This window comes from Salmo salar, chromosome 01 (assembly GCF_965601325.2).
Source record: "Salmo salar chromosome 01, fSalSal1, whole genome shotgun sequence".
In the NCBI taxonomy this organism is placed as follows: Eukaryota; Metazoa; Chordata; class Actinopteri; order Salmoniformes; family Salmonidae; genus Salmo; species Salmo salar.
In genome coordinates this window covers 109,060,228-109,066,227 of record NC_138291.1, presented here as the reverse complement: position 1 = coordinate 109,066,227, position 6,000 = coordinate 109,060,228, and positions in this window count along the sequence as shown.

Sequence of the window (6,000 nt, the reverse complement as noted above, 5' to 3'; positions counted from 1 at the left end):
GAATTGATGCGGGATCTGGACACGGACAATATTTACTAAATGTAATCTAACACCGCTGCTCCGTGGTACAACATAAGGTCATGGTAGATAAGAAAACTAAAACAATGATTCTTCTATTTGCTTATTTATATTAAAGAAAACGCAGGCTCCAACTTGTTACACTATTTAACTGATGAAAAAGGAAATAGTATCCTACATTTAGCCTGATCTCAATCCATCATAATACCTTTCCGTTTTGGCTTCTCAACAAGTTATATTTAAATGAATAATTCATAGGCTAAAGGCATTATCTAAATACAAAATATATTCATGAAGAACTTCTCAAACATTTAATTTTTCCCAAACATTAAAATTGTTCATATGTTGCATTAGAATGTCTCCAAAATGCTGCATGATTATAATTTCAGACATGCCGTTTTTGAGGTTTAAATAACTACTTGTAGGTTTGTAAAAAAAAAAAACATTGCCCATACTTGAAGACATTACAAATCTCGAAAAACTGATTTTAGAAAAAATGTGTGAACATTTGTGTGTGCGTGTATGTCTGTGTGTGTGTGTTTGGATCAAGTTATTCACATCACAGCAATTATGTCGGTATTCCTTAGTCTATAGCCCTAGTCATTTGGAGAGTGGCCTATCGCCTGTGTTTGATGTGCAGGCTTTACCAGTCCCTCTGAAATGTGAAACACGATATCATGACTTCATTCTCTCCACTAAATGTCCGCAGCTATCAACCGTTATCTTCTCACATTTTTCCTTAACATTTCTTTTGAAAAGCTTTCAAGCAATAACAGGCCTATACCTTTATTTCCACTGATGGAATAGGAACTGAGATTTCTGATCTTTATCGAAAGTAGAGGTCGTTTTTTCCCCCTATTTAAGTCATTTGTTTGGGGGGGTTTCTCCTCAGGTTTTCTGTTTCAGCCCATTGGGAGCAGAAGTCAGTTCAACATCTAGTTTTGTTTTACATTTGGTTGAGTTGTCCACTAATGTGAATTCAAAGTGAAATCAACAAAACATTTCATCAATTTCATTGGATTTAGGTTACAAGTTGTGTGAGAAAAAAAATACAAAATGTCCTCATGTTGAATACTTTTAGCAAATCCAATGGGTTTTATCACGTTGATTCAACGTCATCACATTGATTTTTGGGGTTAAAATTAGGTGGAAACAACTTTGATTGAACCAGTGGGAGGGGTCATTTGACACTGTTCAACCAAAACTGCAGTCTTACAGGAACATTTAAAACCTACTGTAAATTCGGAAGTCATAGCCTACCATTCTCCCACCACATGTTTCCAAACATCCTGATGACTCCCCACTGTAATTAGCTTCTACTTTTTTAGCCTTAATAGAACTAATATCTTTACTGCAGTTAATTGCAGTCTTTTTCCTTCCCTGTATGTCTTGCGTTCATATTTTTTATCTGCCGTGGCTAGGGGTTACACAAATGAAACAAGCTCTTCTGCGAAATCTCAGAGGAGACGGTTTGATTGGGAGACCAAGCAGGCGGAATGGTCGCTGAGAGCGTTAGTGAAGGCTATGTGAGACATAATGACTGCCTATTGTATTAAATGGACCAACAGCAATCCGCCATAGCCTGACCTCGCACTGGCTCTGCTTCGGCTCCATTGATCATGCCCCTTATGAGATAATGCAATTACAAACATCAATAAGGAGCTGCGAGGGGAATCATTATGTGTTGACAGTGATAAATGATAGCGCAGAAAATAGCGGGCCTTTTTCTCGAACAATCCACGCGAGGCCCAGGGGGCTTTCAGGGCTGGGCCCAGTCGCCAAGGAAACAGATGACATCCAAAATGGCCCTATAGGCAGAGCTCTGAACAGAACACAGTCCTTCTCTTCTTCTCTTCCTTCTCTCCCCACAGACATCTCCTCTCTCCCTGTTTCTCTTCCTTTTGTTTCTAGGCTAAACCAGCTGCCACACAAACTTGTAAAGGACTAATGGTCAAGTTTGAAATTGGAACGATGGACATAGGAAAATGTCGACTGGAGTTCCAGATGCATTAATTAAGCTATTGTCTATATTGATTTCATCACTACCAATATTGTAACATGTAGACCTAATACAACACGTTACAGTATGTAGCTTATGTTTCCTATATGATCATTAATCCACATGACACACTCAGAGACATCTAATGGATGGCTGAATAGCGCACATCCAGGGAGTTGGTCAAGGAACGGTGAGCCCTAGATTAGAAGCATGCAGGATTTCACAAACGGAAATCTTCTACCATGGACATTGTTTCTTTCTATGGAATCTAGGTATGGTGTCAAATCACAGTAAAAAATACAATAAAAAAAAAGATGTCTTTGATTCATGTAATTATTATTAAGTAATTGGTTCCACAGCTTTTTGTTGTTGTTGTTTACTCAGCTTTTCGATCAAAGTGTTACCTGTACTTAACATTTTTAGTCGGCCCAAACTTAGCTCCAGGTTGAGAAAAATTCTGTCAACTTAAACACTGAGTAGACAAAACATTAAGAACACCTGCTATTTCAATGACAGACTGACCTGGTAAATCCAGGTGAAAACTATGATCCCTTATTAATGTCTCTTGTTAAATTCACTTCAATCAGTGTAGATGAAGGGGAGGAGACAGGTTAAAGAAGGATTTTTAAGCCTTGAGACAATTGAGGAGACATGGATTGTGTATGTGTGCCATTCAGAAGGTGAATGGGAAAGACAAAATATTGAAGTGCCTTTAAATGGGGTATGGTAGTAGGTGCCAGACACACCAGTTTGTGTCAAGAACTGCAATGCTGCTGGGTTTTTCACAATCAATAGTTTCCCATGTGTATCAAGAATGGTTCACCACCCAAATGACATCCAATCAACTTGATACAACTGTGGGAAGCATTGGAGTCAACTAGTTCCAAAGCCTTTGTTTAATGCCCAAATAATCATTTATAGTTGAATGAAACATATTAGACAAGTTGAGCAAACACATTATTTTAAGTTGACTGAATTATTGCAGAAGATTTCTCAAGTTGGAGCTAAATTAGAGCCAACTACACATGTGAAGTTCAGGTAACACTTTGACCGAAAAGTTGAGTAAACTAAAAAAGGCTGTGGAACCAGTTACTTAATAATAATGAGTTGAAACAACTAAAATGTTTTTTACAGTCCTGCTGGTGGTGAGGTTTATGAAGTAGGTCTACTGTTATGGTGTTATGGAACAATGTTCCATAGTCTACCCAAAAAGTATCAAGTTTGATATTATTTTATCTCAGTTAAATACATTTAAATAGTTCAAATATTATGGCATGGTCATCATTCATAATAAGGTGTAAAATCCACATAGGCTACATTTATTTATCTATTATTACAATATAATAGATACCATTATTACACTATAATAACCTACAATTATTACAATATAATAGCCTACTATTATTACAATATAATAGCCTACAATTATTATTATTATATAATACTGTTATTTCACTATTGCATCTACTTGTATTACAATATTAATTTACAATGTTAAGATTCATGTTTAAAACAAGTTAAAACTGTTTATAAAAAATAAATCCCATTCAGAAATTCTTCATGTGATGTTGATGCAAGCAATCAAAGCAGTTAACAGGCCTACCATACAAACAATATAAGCTGCTATGTATGTAGAACTATAATTTATTACTAAACAAATCCTTCCACAAAACAATAAGCTAAACTCGAAATAATCAACAAACCATTTTTTAAACACAGAAGTGCGCATTTATTCTAGGCCTATTGACTGCATTGAGACGTGTCACCGCGTGGACGAGGCTTACAAGTAAATCAACTGAACAGGATACTGTTTCCTGTGTAGCTTTTCGAGTCTAACCAGACAGAAATATGTCTGGGCAGGACTGACATGCTGCTTGTGTTGTTGTGGCCGACCCAATGTATGTTGTTACATCCCACATGTCACCCTATTCCACACATAGTTCAATACTTTTGACCAGGGCCCTAATCAAAAGTTGTCCACTATATAGGCCAGGGAATAGGGTGCTATTTGTGGCTTAGCTGTTTTGCTGCGGCAGGCAACGGGAGGAAGAGAGGCCTGTGTGCGGGCAGCACCTCCATGGTTCTGGAACACATCCATTATCATGACAGTTCATTTCGCGGCCAGGCACTGCAGTGGGTTTCTGTTTGCAAACTAGAGAACACTGTTTTCTTTTTCTTAGCCTCTTGGAGAGTGTTTCTCTGGCTATTGCAATTCACAAATGGGCCCAGAGAAATAGGTGTATAAGTATTTAGTATTCATTTGTTGTACTTTAACTAGTCATTGTGAAATTAATTGTAAATTAGACAAGGAAATTATTCTCACATTGACGTCCACAGATAAACAGATGGTTGTATTTTGTTGTAAAAAAATTAAAAAGGCAATAATTTAAACATCAAAGTATGACATTGGCATTAGAATTGAGTGACATAGGGAGCGTTTAGGCTACATTGATGGAAAACTGCTTTAATTTATAACCAAAATAAAGTCAAATATTATATTCGTTTTCATTGTCTTCTTGAGTCTATTTTTCTCTTGGGCTTACATGCAATATTTAGATTAATCATTAGGCCTAAATAATAATCAAAACACTCTTGGTTGTTCAGTTGACGTATATGCGTAAAAAGGCAATACTGTAAATAGTGCCTCTTTCGCGCATATGACGTATCTCCTTTAAAAAAAATTCCCCTCACGGAGTTACAGTTACCCAGATCCCCTAAAGATGGCAGTCAAACATGCGATTTATCTGGCGCTGTGCGTGTCTGACTGTCTCCACAGCTCCCAACGGCCAAGGGCTCAGGAATTCAAATCTCAGAGGCTTCGCCTTCCGAGTCTCGATCTGTGGACGGAGAAGCTGCGCAATTAAAACGTCGCCTGGGTTTTAAGAGACGGGTTCTAGGGTGTAAATAACATTCAGCTCGGAAAAGGCAGTAAAAATACAATAGTTGCAGAAAAATGGGAGGGAGAATGAAAAGGTATAGCATATTGATTTATATGTTCATATTGTTCTACCCACAACAGATACTCCCTTGTACGGCTACATGTTCCTTTCTCTTCTACCCGAAATGTAGCCTATCAATTAAATTAATATAAAACTCGTCTTGTATCCATCCATTCAACTTTTTGTGTATCTAGGAAACCCAAGCGTCTTGATAACACTGTGTTTCAAGCATTCTTACCGGAGAGTCTTTTGACTGGGTGCAACAAGCCATGAGTTGGAACTAATCTTCCTATTTAAACGTTTGTGGCAATTTTTTTAAATCTAAATTCATTTAAATGCTAAATGAGGGATAATTCTAAGTATTTTTATCAAGCGACTCTTCTTTTGGCCTGCTATCTTCTCTCTTCGCTGTGAAAGAAAATTCCAACGTAATACACGCATGTGTTGCGCATTACGCCTAGCCATTATACAGAGTGAAAGTACCTCAGTTGTTGACTCTTCAGCTCTAGTACTCTTAGTCTATAGGAGTTGCTTGACTTCCACCCACTTTATCAATAGGCATCAATCTCATTATACAATTATATTGTTTTGGATAACGATGTACACTCCATGGCTTTAGCCATACATCCTAACTTCCGTTTGAGCATTATTCTATGACAGTCAAACCTACAACCGGAAAAGGAAAACGGAAGATGTGCATGTAATGCTCAATATCTGTGAAGAGGCTGCAAGACTAAAAGTTCCTATACAATTGAATATAATGGTCTACAAAGGAATCTTCCTGTATGGTTTTTCCATGTTTTTTGCATAAAATGTATTTATTTACAATGTTTACTTACATACACTCTCCAGGATGAAACCATAAAAAGAAAAACACAAGAACGTTGACTTGACATAATACAATGAATGATGGAGGCATTGATCAAATACACGCACACACACACACACACACACGCACACACACACACACACACACACACACACACACACACACACACACACACACACACACACACACACACACACACACACACACACACACAC